Source organism: Spermophilus citellus (assembly GCF_964194105.1).
Source record: "Spermophilus citellus genome assembly, chromosome: 5".
In the NCBI taxonomy this organism is placed as follows: Eukaryota; Metazoa; Chordata; class Mammalia; order Rodentia; family Sciuridae; genus Spermophilus; species Spermophilus citellus.
Genome location: NC_138186.1, coordinates 80,738,106 through 80,763,311, shown reverse-complemented (window position 1 = coordinate 80,763,311; position 25,206 = coordinate 80,738,106). Strand labels below are relative to the sequence as shown.

The 25,206-nt window shown below is 37.8% G+C and overlaps 1 pseudogene across 1 annotated transcript; it reads right to left on the bottom strand.

The window, feature by feature from the left end:
* Positions 1-671: 671 nt before the first annotated feature.
* Positions 672-10,018, bottom strand: LOC308649432 (large ribosomal subunit protein uL18-like; annotated as a pseudogene). Its single transcript has 2 exons — positions 9,923-10,018; positions 672-1,462 (listed from the first exon to the last, which is right to left on the bottom strand). The product of its transcript is annotated as a large ribosomal subunit protein uL18-like (transcript).
* Between the last annotated feature and the right edge of the window lie 15,188 nt (positions 10,019-25,206).

Genomic DNA, 25,206 nt, shown 5'->3' with positions numbered 1-25,206 from the left:
TGAAAGACGTGACCACTTCTTAAAATGCCCAGCCCAAAAGTGACATCCACTACTTCCATGTGCATTCTACAGTTAAGAACAAGTTGCACAGTCACACCTGGATACAAACTATTGACCCACACAGCCATAACAGGATAGTCACTTCTCTATAACAAGTTCACAGTAGAAATGGATGGGAACAAGCTGGAGATGTCTGATTCATATCACATAAGAAGTGGCTTCTACCTTCAAAGAACATTTACCAGAAGAAGTATTAACTAAATAAAGAGATATTTACAGATAGGAACATGCAATATTGTCAAGCAGTGTTTCTAAATTTGATCTATAGATTCAATGCAATCACAGTCAAAATCCCAGCAAATTATTTGTGGATATCAATGTGCTGATCCTAACAGACAGGCAACGAGACCCAAATAGCCAACACAATATTGAGGGAGAAGAACAAAGTTGAAGGATTGGCTCTACCCACTTCAAGACTTATTGTAAGGCTACTGTAACCAAAAAAGTGTGGTGGCAATAATAGAACAGTCAGATAGATTGATGGAACCGAATGGAGAACCCAGAGGGGGCCCACGTAGATACCCTCAACCAATCTTTTCTTTTAAATCTGCTTGTTCAATAAGTTTATTATCTTTATCTGAAAAAAACTTCATAGAAAAACTGTTATTGGTTTAGCTCTCAGCATCCAGTTCCTGAGCTCTAAGGAAGCTTGCCTTCTTTTTAGCTACCCAATCTGTCTTGTGAGCAAGGGACATTTTAGGTCCCACCTCGTCTTTTTAACTTCTCTTTGGGGCTTTCTCACAGACTGAATTCTCTCATATAGCAGAATGAGCTTTCTTGTACATCTCCTCCATGTCAGGGGTAATGTTGTTCTTTATATACTGAGAAAATTGTTTCTTGTAAGCATCTTCATCTTCTTCCATTAGATAATGCATATAATCTGCAACATTCTGACCCATAATGTGTTTCCTGTGTATTTCTTCATTGAACTCCTTGCTTTCAGAATCATAATATGGGGGATAGACAAGCCTCCATCCACAGCTCCCTTCAAGGCCCCCAAAACTTTATTGCCAGTTGTAGTTCTAGCAAGGCCTGCATCCAAATAGCAGGTGAAGGCACCAGGTTGACCATCAGCGCTTTCCACATTGTATTCATCTCCAGTCACCTTCACTTGGCCTTCATAAATCTTGTCCATACCAAACCTATTGAGAAGCCTGTAGGCCAGCAGTATGCCAGTACAATATGCTGCAGCATAATTTGTTAGGCCAACTTTCACACCATATTTTGGTAGTTCATGTGCATATGCTTCGCAGACTATCATATCCCCTTCTCTACGGGCATAAGCAATCTGGCAAATGATATCTCTGTCAGTTACACGAACTATCCTCCTGTATTTGGGTGTGTTGTACTTACTTTTGTCCTGGATCACCAAGCATTTCTGAGCATAGTAATCAGTTTTGCCCTCTCATCTTCATATAAATTTCATTTGATATCTCTTTTTTTAGAAATTTTTTATTGTTGGTTGTTCAAAACATTACATAGTTCTTGATATATCATATTTCACACTTTGATTCAAGTGGGTTATGAACTCCCATTTTTACCCCATATACAGATTGCAGAATCACATCGGTTACACATCCACTGATTTACATATTGCCATACTAGTGTCTGTTGTATTCTGCTGCCTTTCCTATCCTCTACTATCCCCATTCCCCTTCCCTCCCCTACCCTCTTCTCTCTCTACCCCCTCTACTGTAATTCATTTCTCCCCCTTGTTTTTTTTCCCTTTCCCCTCACTTCCTCTTGTATGTAATTTTGTATAACCCTGAGGGTCTCCTTCCATTTCCATGCAATTTCCCTTCTCTCTCCCTTTCCCTCCCACCTCTCATCCCTGTTTAATGTTAATCTTCTTCTCATGCTCTTCCTCCCTACTCTGATCTTAGTTACTCTCCTTATATCAAAGAAGACATTTGGCATTTGTTTTTAAGGGGTTAACTAGCTTCACTTAGCATAATCTGCTCTAATGCCATCCATTTCCCTGCAAATTCTATGATTTTGTCATTTTTTAATGCAGAGTAATACTCCATTGTGTATAAATGCCACATTTTTTTTTATCCATTCATTTATTGAAGGGCATCTAGGTTGGTTCCACAGTCTTGCTATTGTGAATTGTGCTGCTATGAACATCGATGTAGCAGTGTCCCTGTAGTATGCTTTTTTTAGGTCCTTAGGGAATAGTCCGAGAAGGGGAATAGCTGGATCAAATAGTGGTTCCATTCCCAGCTTTCCCAGGAATCTCCATACTGCTTTCCAAATTGGCCGCACCAATTTGCAGTCCCACCAGCAATATACAAGTGTACCCTTTTCCCCACATCCTCGCCGGCACTTGTTGTTGTTTGACTTCAAAGTGGCTGCCAATCTTACTGGAGTGAGATGATATTTTAGGGTGGTATTGATTTGCATTTCTCTGACTGCTAGCGATGGTGAGCATTTTTTCATGTACTTGTTGATTGATTGTATGTCCTCCTCTGAGAAGTGTCTGTTCAGGTCCTTGGCCCATTTGTTGATTGGGTTATTTGTTGTCTTATTGTTTAATTTTTTGAGTTCTTTGTATACTCTGGATATTAGGGCTCTATCTGAAGTGTGAAGAGTACAGATTTGTTCCCAGGATGTAGGCTCCCTATTTACCTCTCTTATTGTTTCCTTTGCTGAGAAAAAACTTTTTAGTTTGAGTAAGTCCCATTTGTTGATTCTAGTTATTAACTCTTGTGCTATGGGTGTCCTATTAAGGAATTTGGAGCACAACCCCACAATATGTAGATCGGAGCCAACTTTTTCTTCTATCAGACGCCATGTCTCTGATTTGATATAGAGCTCCTTGATCTATTTTGAGTTAACTTTTGTTCATGGCGAGAGAAAGGGATTGTTTCATTTTGTTGCATATGGATTTCCAGTTTTCCCAGCACCATTTGTTGAAGAGGCTATCCTTCCTCCATTGCATGATTTTAGCCCCATTATCAAATATAAGATAGATGTAATATTGTAGATTGGTTTCTGTGTCCTCTATTCTGTACCATTGGTCCACCCGCCTGTTTTGGTACCAGTACCATGCTGTTTTTGTTACTATTGCTCTGTAGTATAGTTTGAAGTCTGGTATCGCTATACCGCCTGAATCACACTTTCTGCTTAGAGTTGTTTTTGCTATTCTGGGTCTTTTATTTTTCCATATGAATTTCATGATTGCTTTATCTATTTCTACAAGAAATGCCCTTGGGATTTTGATTGGCATTGCATTAAACCTATAGAGAACTTTTGGTAATATCGCCATTTTGATGATGTTAGTTCTGCCTATCCTTGAACAGGGTATATTTTTCCATCTTCTAAGATCTTCTATTTCTCTCTTTAGGGTTCTGTAGTTTTCATTGTATAAATCTTTCACCTCTTTTGTTAGGTTGATTCCCAAGTATTTTATTTTTTTTGAGGATATTGTGAATGGAGTGGTTGTCCTCATTTCCATTTCAGAGGATTTGTCACTTATATACAGGAATGTCTTTGATTTATGCGTGTTGATTTTATATCCTGCCACTTTGCTGAATTCATTTATTAGCTCTAATAGTTTTTTTGTAGACCCTTTTGGGTCTGCTAGGTATAGAATCATGTCATCTGCAAATAGTGATAATATAAGTTCTTCTTTTCCTATTTTTATCCCTTTAATTTCTTTCATCTGTCTAATTGCTCTGGCCAGTATTGAACCATCCTTGCATCCCAGGGATGAATCCTACTTGATCATGGTGCACAATTTTTTTGATATGTTTTTGTACCTGATTCGCCAAAATTTTATTGAGGATTTTTGCATCTAGATTCATTAGAGATATTGGTCTGTAGTTTTCGTTCTTTGAATTGTCTTTGTCTGGTTTAGGAATCAGGGTGATGTTGGCCTCGTAGAATGAATTTGTAAGTTCTCCCTCTTTTTCTATTTCATGGAATAGCTTGAAAAGTATTGGTATTAGTTCTTCTTTAAAGGTTTTGTAAAACTCTGCTCTATACCCATCCGGTCCTGGGCTTTTCTTAGTTGGTAGTCTTTTGATGGCTTCTTCTATTTCCTCAATTGATATTGGTCTGTTTAGGTTGTCTATATCCTCCTGACTCAATCTGGGTAGATCATATGACTTAAGAAATTTATCAATGCCTTCACTATCTTCTATTTTATTGGAGTATAAGTATTCAAAATAATTTCTAATTATCTTCTGTATTTCTGAAGTGTCTGTTGTGATATTGCCTTTTTCATCCTGTATGCTAGTAATTTGAGTTCTCTCTCTTCTTCTCTTCGTTAGCATGGCTAAGTGTCTGTCGATCTTATTTATTTTTTCAAAGAACCAACTTTTAGTTTTGTCAATTTTTTCAATTGTTTCTTTTGTTTTGATTTCATTAATTTCAGCTCTGATTTTAATTATTTCTTGCCTTCTACTTCTTTTGCTGTTGTTGCTCTTCTTTTTCTAGGATTTTGAGATGAAGTGTGAGATCATTTATTTGTTGGTTTTTCCTTTTTTTAAGGAGTGAACTCCAGGCAATGAATTTTCCTCTTAGAACTGCATTCATTGTGTCCCATAGATTCTGATATGTTGTGTCTGTATTTTCATTTATCTCTAAGAATTCTTTAATTTCCTCCTTGATGTCTTCTATAACCCATTAATCATTCAGTAACCTATTGTTCATTCTCCAAGTGATGCATGATTTTTCCTTCCTTCTTTTATCGTTGATTTCCAGTTTCATTCCATTATGATCCTATAAGATGCATGGTATTATCTCTACTCCTTTATAATGTCTAAGAGTTGCCCTGTGGCATAATATACGATCTATTTTTGAGAAGGATCCACGTGCTGCTGAGAAAAAAGTGTAACTGCTTGATGTTGGGTGGTATATTCTATATATGTCAATTAAGTCTAGGTTATTAATTGTATTATTGAGTTCTATAGTTTCTTTATTCAACTTTTGTTTGGAAGATCTGTCCAGTGGTGAAAGAGGTGTGTTGAAGTCTCCCATAATTATTGTATGGTGGTCAATTAGACTCTTGAACTTGAGGAGTTTGTTTGATGAACATAGCTGCACCATTGTTTGGAGCATATATATTTATGATTGTTATGTCTTGTTGGTGCATGGTTCCCTTGAGCAGTATGTAGTGTCCCTCTTTATCCCTTTTGATTAACTTTGGCTTGAAATCTATTTTATTTGATATGAGTATGGACACTCCTGCTTGTTTCCGAAGTCCATATGAGTGATATGATTTTTCCCAACTTTTCACCTTCAGTCTATGTATGTCTTTTCCTATCAAATGCATCTCCTGTAGGCAGCATATTTTTCGATCTTTTTTTTTTTTTTTGATCCATTCTACTAGCCTGTATCTCTTAATTGGTGAGTTTAAGCCATTAACATTTAGGGTTATTATTGAGATATGGATTGTTCTTCCAGCCATATTTGTTTATTTATGTTACTTAACATGGTTTGTTTTTCCTCTTTGATTATTTTTTCCCTTTACTGTACTACCTCCCACTGTTGGTTTTCATGTTATTTTCCATTTCCTCTTCCTGTAATGTTTTGCTGAGGATGTTTTGAAGAGATGGTTTTCTAGCTGCAAATTCTTTTAGCTTTTGTTTATCGTGGAAGGTTTTAATTTCATCTTCCATCCTGAAGCTTAATTTCGCTGGATACACAATTCTTGGTTGGAACCCATTTTCTTTCAGCGTTCGAAATATGTTGTTCCAGGATCTTCTAGCTTTCAGAGTCTGTGTTGAAAGATCAGCTGTTATCCTGATTGGTTTACCCCTTAATGTAATCTGCTTCCTTTCTCTTGAAGCTTTTAAAATTCTCTCCTTATTCTGTATGTTGGGCATCTTCATTATAATGTGTCTAGGTGGAGATCTCTTATGATTTTGCACATTTGGCGTCCTGTAGGCTTCTAGGATTTGGGATTCTGTCTCATTCTTCAAGTCTGTGAAGTTTTCTCGTATTATTTCGTCGAACAGATTGCTCGTTCCTTTGGTTTGGACCTCTATACCTTCCTGTATCCCAATGACTCTTAAGTTTGGTCTCTTTATGTTATCCCATATTTCTTGGATGTTCTGCTCATGGTTTCTTAAGAGTCTTGCTGAGCTGTCTATGTTCTTTTCAAGTTGAAATACTTTGTCTTCATTGTCTGATGTTCTATCTTCTAAGTGTTCTACTCTGCTGGTAGTATTCTCATTTGAGTTTTTAAGTTGGTTTATTGCTTCCTGCATTTCTAGGATTTCTGTTTGTTTGTTTTTTATAACTTCTATCTCCCTGTATAGTTGATCTTTTGCTTCTTGGATTTGTTTATGCAATTCATTGTCGAAATGATCTTTCATTGTCTCATTTTGCTGTCTAATGTCTTCCTTGAGACTCCAGATCATCTGAAGCACGTAAATCCTGAATTCTTTATCTGACATTCCATCTGCTGCAGCTATTACCTCTTCTAAAGTTGCGTTGACCTGCGTTGCTTGTGGTCCTTTCTTTCCTAGTCTTTTCATACTGCTCGCGTTTCTTTCTGCTTGGTGAAACTGTTGTGTTATTGAATTTTCCCCCTATATATTTATATTGCTCTTGTATAGTTGTAAAGTCTTCCTTGCAGGGGTGGGCAGTTGCTGTGCTCCTCCTCCAATTGGGGTGATCTGTCTATCACGCCGGCAGGCCGCTGGGCCCCTTCTCCAGGTCACGTGGTCTGCCTACCTTGCGGGCAACAGCTGGGCCCCTCCTCCAATAGGGGTGATCTGACTACCACACTGGCGGGCCACTGGGCCTGTTCTCTAGGTTGCAGGTCTGCCTACCTTGCAGGCGTGGGCGGCGGCTGTGCCCCTCCTCCAATTGGGGTGATCTTTCAACTAGGCCAGCGGGCCACTGGGCCCCTTCTCTGGGACGCGTGGTCTGCCTACCTTGCGGGCTTCAGCTGGGCCCTTCCTCCAATTGGGGTGATGTGTCTACCATGCCGGTGGGCCGCTGGGCCTGTGCTGCCAGTGGGTCGCAGGTCTGCCTACCTTGCAGGTGCGGGCGGCGGCTCTGCTCTTGCTGTGGGTTTTTCTGAGCCAATTTTTTTGTAATCTTTCTGATTGTGCTGTAGGAGTAGATGTCCAATATTGGAACCTGATGCTCCCCTCTAGTTGTTTTTATTTGGGACCTAGTCATTGGTTTCAGGGTTTTGCCTCTCCTATTCTATGTGTTAAAGTAGTATTGAAGCTTGAGTGAGCTTAGTTTGTGTGTGGAGGAAGGCACATTGTCATGTGTCCTTTAGCCATGGTGTCTCTACTCTGTGAACATGTAGTATACCAGTTGCTTCCTGGCACTTCTCAGGAAATGGAAAACAAGCAACAGCAACAAAAATAGTGATCAATATATAGCATTATAAAAAATATCTTGTGCCTACTATGGCATGTATATTATTAATTACCACAAAGAGAGGCATGTTGGGCCAGCATTTAACAAAAGCAACATAATAAACAACTGTGAACTAGATCTAGCATTAAAGTATACAGTGAGTATCAACTCTGCCCTCCCCAGTGTTAATAATTATAGTAACTTAAAAGGTGGAGACAGAAATTGTATACACTAACTTGTTCCTAAAGATAGTAAAATGAAAATTTGTTAAGAGAAAAGAGTTTAGTTTTTGTTGTTGTTGTTGTTGTAACTGTGATCAAAATGCCAAAAAGAACAACTTAGAGGAGGGAAAGTTTATTTAGAGATCATGGTTCCAGAATCTTTGTCCATAGATGGACTATTCCCTGTGCACAAGGTGAGGCAGGGCTACATGGGGGAGGTACCTAGTGGAGGAAAGCTGCTCAGCTCATTGCAGGGTCAAGAAGGGTGGTGGAGAGGAAGGTAGCCATAGGGAAGATATCTTGTAATTTTTATGTCCTGCTGATATATACTTCCTTTAAAAAGTATGAAATATCCTTTTTTTCTCTCTTCTGTTTAACCTTGGTTTGGAGACTACTGTGTCTGAGATGAGGATGAAAACCCCTGTTTGTTTACACAATCCATATGAGTGATAAGTTTTTTTTGCATCTTTTCACCTTCAATCTGTGGATGTCTTTGTCCACGAGATGAGTCTCTTGAAGACAGCATATTGTTGGGTCTTGCTTTTTAGTCCAATCTTCTGATCTGTGTCTTATGATTGATGAGTTTAGGCTGTTAACATTCAGGGTTATTATTGAGATATGATTTGTATTTCCTGCCATTTTGATTTATTTCTGGTTTTTAATTTGACTTTGTTTCTCCTTTGGTTGAATATTCCTTTAATGTAGATCTTCCCTTTGGTGGTTTTTACTTTCTTTTTCTACTTCATCCTCATGGAATATTTTATTAGAATATTCTGTAGTGTAGGCTTTCTAGTTGAGAATTCTTTTAATTTTTGTTTATCAAATCTGAAACTTAATTTTGCTGGATATAAAACTCTTGATTGGCATCTGTTCTGTTTCAGAGCTTTAAAAATATTATTCCAAGACCTCCTAGCTTTGAGAATCTGGGTTGAGAAATCAGTTGAGATCTGAATTGGTTTCCCCCATAAGTAATTTGATTTTTTCTCTCACAGCCTTTAAGATTTTAATCTTTATTCTTTATATGAGTCAGTTTCATTATAATGTGTCTTGGTGTGGGTCTGCTGTAATTTTGTACATTTGGGGTCCTTTAAGCATCTTGTATTTGCTTTTTTCATTTTATTCTTTAGGTTTGAGAAATTTTCTGCTATTATATCATTGAAAAGATTGTGTATTCCTTTGGTTTGTATCTCTGCTCCTTCATCTATTCTGATAACTGTTAAATTTGGGCTTTTTATGTTATCCCATAATTCTTGGATGTTTTGTTCATGGTTTTTTTACCATCTTTCCTGCATGGTCAATTTTACTTTCAAGATTATATATTTTGTCTTCATTGCCTGAGGTCTGTCTTCCAAGTGGTCTAGTCTGTTGGTGATGCTTTGTATTGAATTTATAATTTGATTTATTGATTCCTTCATTTCAAGGATTTCTGCTCCCCCCACCCCGACAATCTCTAACTCTTAATTGAAGTGATCTTTCATTTTCTCTATTTTTTCTTTGATTTCATTCCTTATACTATCCTTTACTTCACAGATCAATTGAAATATTTACATTCTGAACTCCTTCTTGAACATTTCTTCTACCATGTTATCAGTGGCTTCTGTCATTGAAGCATCTTGGTTTTTTTGGGTACTTTATTCCCTTGTTTTTTCATGTTATTCATGTGTTTTTCCATCTAGAACTATGGATCTAAGGCAAAATAAACTCTACCCTATAGACTTACACTGTCGCTGAAGGTTTCCAGTTCCTCGCCTTTAATGGTGAGACCAATATCAACAGCACCCAGTACAAACAATGTATAACCTTAAACCTAATAGCTCCCAATAAGGCATCTACTGCTTTCTCACATTAAACCAAAATGATGAGTTCAATAATGATCTCTAGTATAAACAGAAAATTTGCTAAAATGGTTTGCAATTTTAAATGGTGGATGAGAGAATAGTAGTGTAGTACACAATGTTCATGAGGGAGGAAGAGAGAAGCTAGAAGCAAAAATTCATAGGAAGAGTGGAAGATGAGTCGACAGAGATTGGCTGTTGGTTGGAAAAAAGTTGAAAAGAAAATCCAAGGAATCAGACAAATGAGAGTAAGAATACGAATAAAGAGAAAAAATTAAAGACATAAGAATCAGAAATGTAAAACACCATTCATATAGCATTGTCCTCCACACACTGATGAATAAAAAACACCCTGTTCCAAATATGGTAGAGATATTAGTGAATTGAGAAATAAAATAAAATAAATCTCCATGGAAATTCAAACTGTCTCCATCAGCATTTAAGTTTCTCAGCCCTGTCTCTGATTTCTCTTAGTATCACCAGGCCCAGATCAGTCCTGGCAGTGCCAGTCACAATCCCACTGATGTGGGCTTCAGATACCTCAGGCTCAGCCACACTACAGTCCCAAGATCTCATTGCTGCTCCTATTGGCAGAGAGACCACCAGGGATACACTTATGCAAAGGAGTAACTTTGAGATGAAGCAGCAAGACAAGAGCCACCAGCACTTCCAGCAGGAAGACCTCAGGTACCTCCAAACTCTCAGGAACCCCCACAGTGGACCTGAAGGTCCCAGCCTCATTCCCTAGACAGGGGCTCTTGTGGTGGTAAACCTGCTGGCATCTTGGCCCCAGCCCTGGATAGTGTCCCCACATGGGTGCGGCCTGGTGCAAGCAAACCTGGAGTCTCCCCCACAGCAGATCTCTAGACGAGGGTAGCAGCAGTAGTGGTGGTGGCTGGTAGAAGCAGGTCGTGGGTCAGTAGTAGGGGTAGTGTAACAGTGTCAGCAGCAGCTGCAGCAATAGCTGCAGTGGTGGCTGCAACTGTGGCTGTGAGGGCAATGTCACCAGGTGATCCCCAGGGGGCAGCAGCGGTGCCGATATCAGGAGCAGCGGTGTCTTTGGTGGCAGCAGTGGTTAGCTGCAGTTGCATGGGCAGCAGCACCCAGAAAGAAGACCTCCAGGCCATCTTGGGGTGTCAGCAGTGGCATCAGAGGCAGTGGCATTGGCGGTAGCATTGTAGGCGGCGGCCAACAAACCTCCAGGTGTCAGTGGCAGCGACCGCAGAGGTAGCGCTGGAGGTAGTGGCGGCCTTGCCTAGAGGAAAGACCTCCAGGTGCAGCAGCGTCCACCAGTCCATTACTTTAAAATTCAGCCTCACACAAAGTCTCATGACACGGATAAAATATAACCAGGTACTTTACCAGAATATAACACAAGTGCCTATAGTCCGATTCCCAATAAAGTCCTTATTTCCCTCTGAAACCTCATGAACATGATTCACTTTTCTATCAGCATTCTGGTTTTCTTAGTTCTCAACAGAATCACATGTTGAGCTATGCTTGCAACATTCTAAAGATTTTCCAGTCTGAATCTCTAAACTTTTCAAATTTTCTTCCACAAACCAGCACCAGAGGCTTCTAAACTACACGGTTAGGTTTGTCACAGTAATGTCTTCACTCCTGGTACTGGTTTCTGTTTTAGTTAGCCTTTTCATCATTGCTGTGACCATAATACCAGATAAGAACAACTTAGAGGATAAAAAGTTTATTTGAGAATCATAATTTGTAAGTCTCAGTTCACAGACAGCTGATTCCATTCTTCTTGGCCCAAGGTGGGCAGCATATCATGGGGGAAAAGCTCGGCAAAGGAAAGCTTCTCAGAACATGGTTGGGTCAGGAAGTGGCAGGGGTGGGGATGAAGGAGCCCCAGGGATGATGTACCCTTCCAGGGAACCTCCCCAGTTACACCCCCACTCACCCGTCATAGTTTATCTGCCTACAGCTATCACCCAGCCCATACAAACTAAGAACTGATTAGGTTACAACTCCCATGATGCAATAATTTCATCTCTGAATATTCCTGAATTAACAGAGCTTTTGGGAGGCACTTCATGTCTAAACCATAATAAAAAGAAAATAGAATAGGAAGGCAAAGTTTAAAATATTCAAAAGACAAACTGATGCAAAGCAGAATTAAAGTATAAAGAAGGAGGCTATAGAGAAAAAGAAGTAAAAAAATAATTAAAAGAAATAATGAGAGAAAGAGAATATGAACAAATTTGGCTATTGAAGGGGTAATAAAAGAAACAAAAATAAATGTCAAAGCAAACAAAAAGTTAAAACAAAATAAAATTTTAAAACCCTACTACTCTAAAGTCAAAACAAGATCTTAAGTCAAAACAACATAAAAGAAAAGGATACACACACACACACACATGTATCTATGTATCTATATAAGTATATATACCAATTGACACAGAACACACACAAGCACACATTCAAAATCATGTTGAATGGGGGAAAAAAAGAGAAAAGAAGAAAAAAAATCTTCAGGGAAAATGAAGGGATTACCTCTGCTGATGTGGTCAAAACTGTTGACAAGAATGTGGTTCAATGGAGTTGGAGAATATCATGTTAAGCAAAATAAGCCAATTCCCCCCCAAAAACTAAAGGCCAAATGTTTTCTCTGATATGGAGATGCTAATTCTCAATAAGTTGGGGGGGGGGTGTCCCTAGGAAAGAATAGAGTTACTTTAGATCAGGGAGAGGAGAGTGAAGCGAGGGGAAGGGATATGGAGATAGGAAGGATAGTAGAATGATGCAGACAAGATTACCTTATGTACATGTATGACTGAATTTTGACCAATGTCATTCTACCACATGTACAATCAGAAAAATGAGAAATTATATCCCATTTATGTATATCAAAATGCATAAATGCATTCTATTCTCATGTATAACTAATTAAAACAAATAAAAGAAATTTAAAAAAAAAGAATGGATATTCAGTGCCTATGCTATACAGTCCTTCTGTTTCTTAGGCTGTGTACCCCTTAGAGGGAGTCAGGGCTGGGGGTTGTTAGACCCTTCTTTGAGTTGTTCATTAAATTGCCAGCTGGAGTGACCTGAAACTGAACCTGGATGTAAAGCTCTCAGCTTCTCTTCCTCTAGTTTAACTTAGAGCAGAATGAGAAGTGATGACAGCTGGAATTTTGTCCGTGCAAACTAGGTGGATACACTCCCAGAGCAGGGCTGATTCAGATTTCGCTGAGCTTCAGTGACTGCTGTTTATTTCTGATCAATCTTTTAAATTTTATTGTGAGGTATCTGCTCTAAAGAGACTAGCTTCACCCACCCTATTGTCAGGCAGATGTCTGTCTCTGCTGGGTGTCTGGATATTGGGGGCCTCCTAAGGAATCCACTCTTAAGGCAAAGTGGCCAGCTTCATGATAGTGTTCACTTATTCTCACAAATGTGGTCTTCACAGGAGCAGAACCTGAGAGCAAATGTGCCTGCCTGCCCAGTTTTATTCTCTCCAGCTAATTCCACAAGCTGCCAAACCCAGAGGGAAGGGAGACGCACTCTGTTCTGTATACCTGACCTGAGTTCCCCTGGGTGCAATCCCTTTTGTGCCCACCTCAGTTGCACTGTGCTAGGCAGACTCAAGATCTCATGGCAGGTGAATGTAGGGACAGCCAGCCCATAATGCTCATTGTGAGCTCCTGAGCTCCTGTTGCAGACAGCCACTGCACAGCTTCTTCAAGATGGCATTTCTTCTCAGTTATCCTCTCTCCAGCCAAGAAGCATAGAACACCCCTCATACACTATACTGCCTCTGAGTCACTCAAGTTCAGATTGCCCTGTGTTCCACGGGTTCCCTGTGCCAAATTCTTTGCAGATTCAACATTTCTTTCTGGCTGGGTCATCCCTCCCCTCAGTGATGAACCAGCACCTTGGCATTAATAGTTAGATTCTTGAGGTATTCTTTCCTGTGCTATGTTCAAAGTTCCTGAAATTCTGTGCCTCTATGATTCTGATATTTGATTTTTGGTGTCTTCTCTGTCACCCATCTCACTGTGAAACTGTGTTCCAGTTGCTTGAATCCCTAGCCATGGAGTAACTAGAAATCACAGGCTTCCTCTACTTCACTATCTTTCCATTTGAGAATCTTGAATTTTATTTAGAGATAAAGAATTAAAAAGCCCTACATGATTTTGCTCCTATTTCTCTTACCTTATCCCTTTATATTGCTCAGGCCATAATAGCCTTCTTTCCATTCCTTAAAAATGTCACATTTCCTCATGGTCTCTGTACTTACTGTCACTTTTGCTAGGAATGCTGTCTCCAGCTGTTCATATGACTAGTTCTTCTCATAATGTAGAATACAAAGGTTACTTCTTCAAAGAGGCCTTCACTGACCCACATATCAAAAATAGCATTCCTTCACCCATCATGTGCTTCTATACCACTATTATAATTTATTTTCTTCAGAGCCGTTACCAAATTATTAGATCTATATATTTTCCGTCTCTGCCCACTGAATTTAAGGTGCATTGATCAAGGCTCTAATCTATCCTGCTTTGACTGTATCCTCAGCACATAGCACAATACCTAACACACACTAAATGCTCAGAAACTATTTTTAAATAAATAAATAAACAAATGGGGGTAGCCCCAACCTTTCTGTTTCTCTGTGTGTGTGTGTGTGTGTGTGTTTCTGTGTGGCACTGGGGATTGAACCAAGGGGTGCTATACCACTAACCTCTATCCTCAAGCCTTTCTATTTTTTATTTCGAGACAGGTTCTTGCTAAGTTGCAGAGAATGGTCTCAAACTTTCTATCTTCCTGCTTTAGCCTCTCATGTCACTGAGATTACAGGTATGCATCACCATGCCCAGTTGGGGAAACTCAAATGACCTTGACATCCTGGAGATACAGTGAAGAGAGAGCATCAACATGATCCTTAATGAAGAAGGATTAAAATCTGTTGGTATCATGTCTCTATACAGCTGTCCTACAAATGGAAAGCAGAAAGAGAAGAGGGTTCTGGCTATCCCTCCATCAGGCACCTGTATCTGCTAGTATTCCTGCAGGAGCGCGATGAGGATGCTTTCATGAAGGGACTTCTCACAAAAGTGGGGGCATCGTGTAAGCGAAGAAACATGGGTGGTATGGTGCCTTGGGGATTGATAACCACATGAGGTATTACTGCCCCAGGAATAAAGCACAGGAAAAATGGTGGTCACTGGAATCTGAACACTTGAGGCTTTCAGGAGACAGAAGGCGCTAACTGCTAACAAGCAGGGAGGAAGTAAGAGAGAAAATGACTTACCCTTCTTTTCTTGCTGCCTCCTTGTTTTTCAGGAAGACTGGGGATCCCATTAAGGCACAAAGAAGAGTAAAGTGAATCTAGGAGAGATAAGGAAAGATCCAGCACAGCACCCCATACTCACATTGTCAGTGAAAGCCAGGAACTGTGATGTGATGACAGAACACATTAGATAATCAACTTATGTGTATGTAAGTGTGTGTGTGTGTGTGTGTGTGTGTGTGTGTGTGTGTGTGTGTATAATTTTCTTCTGGAAGAAGCTAGAGGAGCACAGTGTATTGATCAAAAGCCTAGGCATTGGAGATGAGCAAGTGGCAAATAATCATTACTGGTTCCTTTACATACAAGTTGCATTGCTGAATAGATCTATGATTCACAGGTAAATAGGATTAAACAACTGAAATAACATGTAAAATGCTTTAATGAGTATATGGCAAATAGTTCCCAATAAGTGTTAGTTATTATTACAGGCTTCTTCTTGACTTTACTATATTGTATGGCCTAGTGTCTAAGTTCTCAAAACCAACATCAACTTGAATAATAAATTGTTTTGTTGAGTCAGAAGCTTATTAGAGAGCTTTAAATTAAACATTTAAGTCATTGCATATGGATCCTGGTTTAGGGTTTCTTTTTTCTGATTAATGCCCCTGTATTATACTGGATAACCTCAGGTTGGATCACAAGGGTGATTGTGATTGACATTTTGGGGAATTTTTTTTTTTATAAACTTGCTATGAAACACTGGACCTGGGACTACCTTTAATTATCTATAATTAATGTGTCAGACTCCATCTTTTCAGAATTAAAGCTCATTTTTTGTTGTAACTTCTTAATACTATATAGGTTTTATTTGAGGCCTAGCAAAATGGATATTCGTCAAAAGACAAATCCCAGAAATCCCACTGCACCTAAATTAATCAGTATTCCTATGAAATTTAGGTTTAAGGTCTCCTTTTCCATCAACAGCTGTAAAGTAGCAGGGTCCTCAAATACCCTTTGAAGTATTCTTTCATATTCTCCACAGGGAGATGAAAGATGTCTCTTCTTTGCATCTTCTATTCCAGGCATTTGCTAATGCTCACTCATTGGGTCTAGCACTAAATCCACTAACTTTCTAGTGATGTAGGGGACACTGTAGAATTTCATTCCAGAGATCACTGATGCATATATCAAATTCTGCTTCAATTATAAAAGAAAGGTCCATGTGCACAAAAATGACAAAACACTACTACCACCACCACCACCACCAATAGATTCTGATATGGTATGGATGTGTGTAAGTCTATATTGCCGCAGACAGGCAAAAATATCTTTATACTTCATGTTTTATTAAAATAACAGAAGATTAAAATCTAAAAATGGATGGTAAATTGGATATAAGTTGTATAAAACTATTGTTAAAATGTGTAAAGGATGGGCTGGGGATGTGGCTCAAGCTCGCCTGGCATGCATGTGGCCCAGGTTCGATCCTCAGCACCACATACAAACAAAGATGTTGTGTCCACCGAAAAAAAACTAAAAAATAAATATTCAAAATTCTCTCTCTCTGTCTCTGTCTCTGTTTCTCTATCTCTTAAAAAATGTGTAAAGGATCTGTTTTGTCTTTGGAGGTAATATACATATTTATACGGCTTTCTTGAATTCATTTCCAACATTAGTGTCCTGAAATCAATACCTTAAACTGCTATCTTCTAATTTAAGGTTTTTTAGGAATCTCTGCAGGGACTCAGGCTACTGTGGTTTCAATATAAACTCAAGAAACTACCTTTCATAATTAATGGGTATAGATTAAAGGGTAAATGAGGACAATAACTACCAGAAGCCAGGAATCACATGTTCTCTAAGATGGGGGATCACATGAAATAAGAGCAGGAGGTAGGATAGAGGAAGGAGAATCAAGCAAGTCTTGGAGTCAAAGAATGAGAAGAAAATCCAAGATAACTATGATCCACAAAGAGAATAATTAGAATTTAAAACCCCTGAATTCCAAAATGTAGGCTCAAATGTTGATCTAGTCAAGGAATTAAACACAATTTAATGTGAATAGAATGGAAAAATCTTAGGAAACAAAAACATATGAAATATGTATTAAACTTTAATGTAAGTGTAGTAAGTATTATTATATCTACAGAACTAACAATGTTCATGGGATTTTTTATAATGACATATGAATACATTTTCTGTGCCAAATACAAAGGACCATAGCTCAATAAATACAAAAGTATATGTTACTCTATTTGAAATTTGTATAAAATACATATTTTAAAATGTCAGCCTGCAATTTGACTCAATTTTATTTTTAAAATTCACTATTATGCAAACAGTAAGTACATGTAATTCTGTATAATTATAGTGCAAAAAACTTTCAGAAAAATATGAAATTCGTTTTTATTATATACCACCCATAAAATACACACACATTTATTACTTTGTTTTTAAAATATAACACGACAGTTTCTTAATAAAATATCAGGTTCCAATTTTGAAAGTTATTCTGTTGTGTGGAAACAGGTAAAACTTTCCAGTTTAATGAGATGTTTGACATCCAGGTTTTAATATTCTTAAACCTCAAGAAGCTACTCTTCTACAATATAAAACAAAGTATTATTTTGATAGATTCAGAGAAAATAAGCAGATAGAGATTAAAAGCTGAATAGTCTGTATTCCCAGGTGTTACTGTGTGCTGAGCAGCTGTACTAAGAAACTGACAATTTTGAAAAAAATACATTTTCTTTGTATCTCTTTTCATCATGGGGATCCCATATACTTTTCTGAGTTAGAAATCTCTTTTTGACAAGGGATCTATTTTCTATTGTGCTATTAGCATATACACAAACATCCACTCTTTCCTCTAGAATAATTATAGAGTCATTTGCTAGCTGGAAGTTGCGGCTGAGTTCTAGAGTGGTGACTTAGGGCACATTTTATTGTTATCTAATCACTTGGCTGCAAATTAAAGTGTGGATTTGGGTATCTTGCTTGCACTTCCTATATTTTGTCTACAAAGAGAGAATTCATTGATTTCCTCTTTGAAAGTTGGATCTAGTTGTTTTCAGCAGGGGTAATTATTTTTATGTGCTCTGTTTGCTAGGAAAATGCAAATATGGGCCCACTTAAATATATCTTACTATTCTAATTGCTAAACTGGGGTGCATTCAAAGTGGTAAGCCTCTACAAAATTATTCAGAAATAGTCTACACCTACAAAAGGATAACAGAGAAGGGGAGTTCAAGTTGACATTTATACCAACCTTTGAGAATTTAGGTTTTAAGGATTTGAAGTACTAGTCTTCCTTGCATTTTATACTCTTTCTAGGCTACCTCCTGTTTGGGATGAGGGGTCAAGTACAGAGAAATGGAAGTGAGTGGCTTTGGATTAAGAACGCCGATTTACCCTTGGAAGCATTTCCAAAGTGTTTTTGCTTCTTCAGTTAACTGGTGTTCAGAAAAAAAAATAATAATTCCACATCAATTTAATCATGTTGGGATCTGGGCAATTTGCTTAACTTCTCTAAGCCTCAATTTCCTGATCTGAAAAACGGAGATAGTCATATAGCCTGTGGAAATGGATTGTTGTGGGGATCAGGTGAAATAATCTGAGGGGTTCACTATGAGCCTCATACAGTGTAATCCTGATAAATAGTAGACTGTTCAGAATTCTTTGTATTCCAAGTGAACTGTGAGCCTTTAATAGGTTGACATTTGCAGTATTTATCTACTGTATTTGATTATGGCATTTCTTATTTTTCATCTTGCATCTATAGGATTATTATTTAGTGGAAAAATCTTCAACAGATACTTCTCACGAACCTTTTGTACACAACATTATAAATATGTATTAAAAGTAGTTTCACATAAATAAAAATAATAAATGTAAACAGTTTGACAAAAAGTTCAATTTCTCTTAAGCCTATTCCCAATTGTTTTGAATACTTACAGCTGAACTACTTAGATAATTCATGAATTTTTTCTTTGCCTAGTCATGAAACAGCATTCCTTTTTCTTTGATTTCTTCTTGCTCCTCACAGCCCTAATCTCTATTACATGATGATTTTCATACTTAACTACTTTCAGAATTGGCTAAGGACTTCTTCAAAAAGTCCTGCAAATTTAAAAACAATTAAAAAAGGAAAAAGTTCTGCAAATTTAGACTTTTTAAAAATATCTTTGTTTGTTTATTTATTTATTTATTTAGTGCTGAGGATTGAATCCAGTGCCTCACGTGTGCAAGGCAAGCACTCTGCCACTGAGCCACAACCCCAGCCCAAATTTAGACTTTTTTGACATTATCTCCAAGATGAGATTTTGTGTGTGTGTGTGTGTGTGTGTGTGTGTGTGTACTAAAGACATTAATTTGTCATATATAAGACTCATAAATCTATTCTATTTTGATAGTTTTCCATTTTGCATTACACTAGAGGATGGGGAAGGAAGAGTGGTAGTGCTCCATCTCTTCACCTCTGACCCTCTGTTTTCCATTGGTCATGTGGGCACTTCAAGTGTGCTACATCCTGACCTGAAATCACCAAGTTGCCTTGTAAGCCTAAACCTCCTTCCTCAGGGCTGTTAGGATTCCCCTGGGGGCTCAAGTACTAGTCCTTTGTTCTCTATATTTCTTACTCACTTTTCTCCCTAGGATTAAATCATGGTCAAATGCTGTTGGTCTGTCCTTCCATCTGCCCTCCCATCTGCATTGCATTTAAGATCCCTTTTACTCCTTACCTGGCAACTTCCTTTCTGCTTTTCTTGCCTCTAACCTCTTGCTATTCTTAGTTTTTATAGTGCTGCCAGATTAAGTCCTGAAAATATGACCCTGAGTTTGTTACTTGCTTTTCCTAAAATCATATGTGGCTTCTTTTTTTATAGTTTAATTTTATTTTTTATTGGTTGTTCACAACATTACAAAGCTCTTGACATATCATATTTCATACATTAGATTGAAGTGGGTTATGAACTCCCAATTTTACCCCAAATGCAGATTGCAGAATCACGTCGGTTACACATCCACAATTTTACATAATGCCCTATTAGTAATTGTTGTATTCTGCTACCTTTCCTATCATATGTGGCTTCTTAAAACTACAAAATTAAACCTTATGATGTCAATGTAAATTCCCATATTAATTCATCATAAATATTGTTTCTCCTATGTCTCCACAGATTGAAAAAGATCACGTGGTATTTCATTAAAAGCCAATTCTTTCATGAAAAGTACTCTGATTCTCTTCTGCCAGAGCACTTTATCTTTACCTGGACACACCCCCACATATATACACATACCACACAAATGTATAAAGGCTTTGTGAGTGTGTGTGTGAGTGTGTCTGTGTGCAGAGGGAGGGAGGGAGAGAGAGAAAGAGGGAGAGACAAGAGAAAGTAAATATATTTATGTTTACAAGTGAAAATATTTACATATATAAATGTATGTATGCACACACATACACACAAATCTTATCAAATATAAGAATTTTAAGATTAAGCCCTTGTTGAGTGATTTTCGGTGTTCTCCACGATGCCTAATATAGTGCTCCATATGATTATATACGGGAGAATGGACAGGCTAGGGAGAAAGCAAAATAGAGTGCCATTTGACTCAACTAAAAGAACTAACATAAAATATGTAACATGAATTTTCCAAGGCTGTCAATTTAGACAGCTACAATGTAGAGAAAATGTATGTGCTTGACTCCTTCATGTTTTTTGCAAAAGATTTCTCTTTAATGACTCCTTTTGCCTTGGAAGCTCCAAATCTGATTCTAGGCTTCTTTAGCAAGGACATAAAGTGCTCCATGTGCCAATGCTTAAATAAGTATTTCTATTTAGACAAAGATTCCGAACCTTCAAATTGGGTTGAATCAGTTCTCTTCACTGGAGGGAATTTACACCTAGAAACTTACTTTCTTCACAGATGAGAAACTGAGACCCACAGACCTAATTAATCCAGGCCCAGATAACTATTCCATTGTTATGAGATTTGGCACTAGTATCAGGGCTAATTATTCATATTTCAGCAATCCTCTCAATAGGTGAACTTGGCAGAAGCCAATATCTTTGAATTTTCTCAGGCCTCCCTTTTGTTTGTAGTGTCAATTCCAGTGCTGATGTGTCATCTGAAATGGCACGTTGAACATAGACAGGAATGCTTTTCTGTTTCTTTACAACTGAGTCTCTTGCCCCTTAACTAGGCAAAACAGTATTTTTGTTAGCTTGAAATTGGTCTATATTCTAAAGAGTTGAGATCAGGTAAGAAGCTATAACAAGAGAACCATGAGAGAAATAATAAGAGGTACTGATCACAGCATCAGAAAGAAATTAGTTAAGTTAGACAAAAAGGGTTTTATTTTAGCTACATGGGGAAAGGAAGATGATTCAGTCTACTTGTAACTGGCCAGATCTGCTTTAATTAGAAATTTTGAATCACCTTTATGCCAGCACTGCCTTTGATTTATGAGCTAAATTGTACTAAAATAAATTTTCCTCTATTAAATATGGCTTAATGAGATTTTTTTATATAAAAAGATATTATTGGCTATTATTGGCCTTACTCTTACAGGGCTGAAAAAAATATCCTGAAGTCCTATGATCAGTAGCCATCTTCCATTTTTTTTTAATGAAAAAAAATCATCCTGGTTTCTTTTCTGAATATTCCATAACTTATAATTTATTAAGCACCTACTGTGTATTAGCTATTCTTTAAAGAAAACAGTCTTTCTTAAGAAACAAAATGGTGAATGATGAGTGGGGACTGGGTTTTGGCTACTGCATGAATTAGCATATATCTAGTTGCTATAATACATAAGCCCACACATTTCAGATAAGTCCACAATTTTCATATTTTCCTCAAAACTATTACTGGAAAACTGTATTCGGGCTGACATCTATTACCCACTGACAAACAACCAAAAGGAGCCATGTCAGTTCAAAGCTGGGTTCTTTTCCTGTGTTCTCATAGGTGACACAAGTAAGTCTGCATCTCTCTTCATCACAGCCTCCTTTCATGGTCTACTGTGTTTTGTCTGTATCCCTTGCTGCTTTTTGTTCCAGACCCTTCTTTCTTGAGATAAAGTTCCTGAATCACTCCTATCAGCAGGAAGGCAGGCTGCATGCAGAACAGTCAGAGGCAGAGGATTGGAAACTCAAGGTTTTTAATTTAAAGGTTGACTAGGTTGCCCTGCAGCAGAGAAGTGAGCTTTTTGTTTGTTGTTTGTTTTATGTGTTTCTTTTCATAGGTTTACAAAAAAGGAGGGGCCAGGAAGCTCCTGGAAAGAAAGAACAAAGAAGTCACAGCAATCATAGACACTGGCCATAGATAAAATAAAACTACCCCTTGAGCAGCAGAATCAATTGAGCCAGGGAGTTGGATTTTCCCTTCGTGGCTGACTGGGCAAGCCTCTCCTTGCAATGCTTGTTCTGCAGTTCCAGAAGTTTTCAGATTGCCTTTTAACTCTCAGTGAGTCCAGAAAACTTGGATCAACACCCTTCCCATTTCTGCTTCACTTCCTGCTTCCAAGGAGCTTGGAGAGGCCTTATATTCTCCCTCAGTGAGGCTTCCTTCTAAATGGTGCCTCAAAGTTGTCAAAGGAGAGCTCTCCGTAGGGATAGAAGGGTCATTATCCTGAAGTCTGCCCTAGGCTATGATAAGACATATGTGGGAATGAAGGGAGGAAGGAGGGCCCCAAATAGGGGAAATTAGAAACAAAGTGGTGAATGAGTAGAGACTTGGGCGGAGATAATGTATGGAAAACAAAGCTTACTGCATGAATTAACATATGTCTAGTTGCTATAACAGATAAACCCACAACTTTCTGTTGCATTATATAAGGGAAATTTATTTCTTGCTTGCATGAACTCCAAAACAGGTGTTTCTGATTAGTAAGCATCTGTTTTCTCAGACTATTTTCCTTTCAGGCTCTCTCATCTTTTTTTTTTTTCTTTTTTAATTAGGTATATATGACAACAGATCATTGTACACAATTGCAGCACAATGTTACATTTCTATGGTTGTACATGATGTAGCATTGCACCATATGTGCAGTCATACATGTACCTAGGGTAATGAGGTCCATCTCATTCCACCATCTTTCTTATTCCATTGCACCCTCCCCATCCTTTCCCTCCCCTTTCCGCATCAAAGTTCCTCCATTTTCCGCATACCCCATGTCCCCATTATGGATTAGCATCCACTTATCAGAGAGAACATTTGCCCTTTGTTTTTTTAGGGGATTGGCTTACTTCACTTAGCATGATATTCTCTAGCTCCATCCATTTACCTGTAAATGCCATAATTTTATTCTCTTTTAATGCTGAGTAATATCCCATTGTGTATATATACCACAGTTTCTTTATCCATTCCTCTATTGAAGGGCATATAGGTTACTTCCACAGTTTAGCTATTGTGAATCGAGCTGCAATAAAAATTAACGTAGCTATGTTACTATAGTATGCTGATTTTAAGTCCTTTGGGTACAGATCAAGGAGTTGGATAGCTGGGTCAAATGGTGGTTCCATTCCAACTTTTCTAAGTATCTCCATACTGCTTTCTGGAAATTGGTTGTGCCAATTTGCAGTCCCACCAGCAATGAATGAGTGTGCCTTCCCCCCAACCCACATTCTCACCAACATTTATTGTTGTCTGTATTATTGATAACTGTCATTCTGACTATAGGCCCAAATCTTCATCATGTTGGATTAGGCCCCAATTTCCATAACAAGACTCCTAAAGTGCAAGAAATAAAATCAATAAAAAAGTTTCTTCTCAGCAAAAGAAATGAGGTAAAGCGAGAGCCTACATTTGGGGAGCAAATTTTTGCCATACGCATGTCAGATAGAGCACTAATCTCCAAGATATATAAAGAAATCAAAAAACTTAACAACAAAAAAATAATAATAATAACCTAGTCAATAAATGGACTAAGGAACTGAACAGACATTTCTCAGAAGAAGATATACATCCAATCAACAAACATATGAAAAAATGTTCAACATCTCTAGTAATTAGAGAAATGCAAATCAAAACTTTTCTAAGATTTAATCCCAGGCTCTCTCATCTTTAACATATGATTTCTACATATCAAGCCAGAAGAGGAGGCAAGAACCATAATGATCAAGTATGAGGACTTTTATGATCCAGGCCTAGGAATGTTACATACCCCACCTCCCATTTATTTTTATCTTCTATTGCTAGAGCTCAGTCACAAGGCATGCCTAATGGCTAGAGAGGCTGGGAAATGTCGTCTAGTTGAGTGCCCAAGAAGAAAAAACAAAAGGATTTGTTGAGCACCTAACCACTTTAACATCTATTATTTAATTTTTGCACAAGAGAAATCCTAAATATAGTTCAAAAATATAGAGGTTGGAGTTGTCATTTTCCTGAAATAAAAAGACTTCTCAAAAACTAAATAAAATCTGGAGAATGCTTGGAGTATATATATTGCCATCTGTATCATCTTAATGGCTACGCCAAGATATTTTAGCTTCAACTTCTGGTCACCAAAATATTACAGAATCAAGGACCTGAACCTATTACACTGACACTTTCCTGTGCCCTTTACTAATAGGGCAAACACTCAGTTTAAGTATGAGCAGCAATGACTTTTGTAGATATCTCACTTTCAAGATGAACAACCACCATGTCTCCTTCTACAAGACTGTAACCTATATATGCCACGCTTCCTCTAGCAGGATATACATATGTACTAATGCATGAATGTGCATATGAAATGCATGAAAGTCACTTTAAAGGTAAAATGCAGAAAGTTATGATGCCCTAAGAAAGTTTACTCACAATCAGATTCGTGCTTTCTTATGTGCCAGGAGCCATGTTAATAAAGATATGCTCCTGTTTCATTAAGTTTGCATATCTAGGGAAAAACTTGAGAGTCTAACTCAACATCTGCTAGGTATAGAGTTCTGTTAAAATGTATTTTCTATCAGCACTTCAAACTGTCCCCTGTTTTACCTTCCTCTGTATCAGTTTTTTTCTGTGGTTGCTTTCAACATCTTTTTTGTCCTTATTTTTCAGAAGCTTAATTTTAATGTGTCTTGGTATGGATTTTAGTAGTCTTCTCTGTTTAGGCTTTTCTCAGCTTTTTGAATTTGTAGGTTAATGTCTCAACAATTTGGGGAGGGTTTTAGCCATAATTTCTTTGAGTTGCTTTTTAGTCCTACCCTCTTTCTAGTTTGTATAGGGCTCGATGATCAGGTTGTTGTTGTTGTTTTTTCTTTTCCTTCCTCCAATTTATCTTCTTTCTGTGTTTCAGATTGGGTACATTTCTATTTTAGATTGTCCTTTTTCTGTTGTCATTCAATAATTTTTATTGGCCTTTTTTTCTGGCTCACAGATTCTTTCCTCTCTTCCATTTTGAAGTTAAGCCCATCCTCTGAACTTTTTTCTTGGTTGTTATATTTTCCAGTTCTAAATTTCCACTTTGATTATTCTTTTTGCCTTCTATTTCTTTGCTAAGGTTTCTATTTTTATTTGTTTCAAGAATATTCAT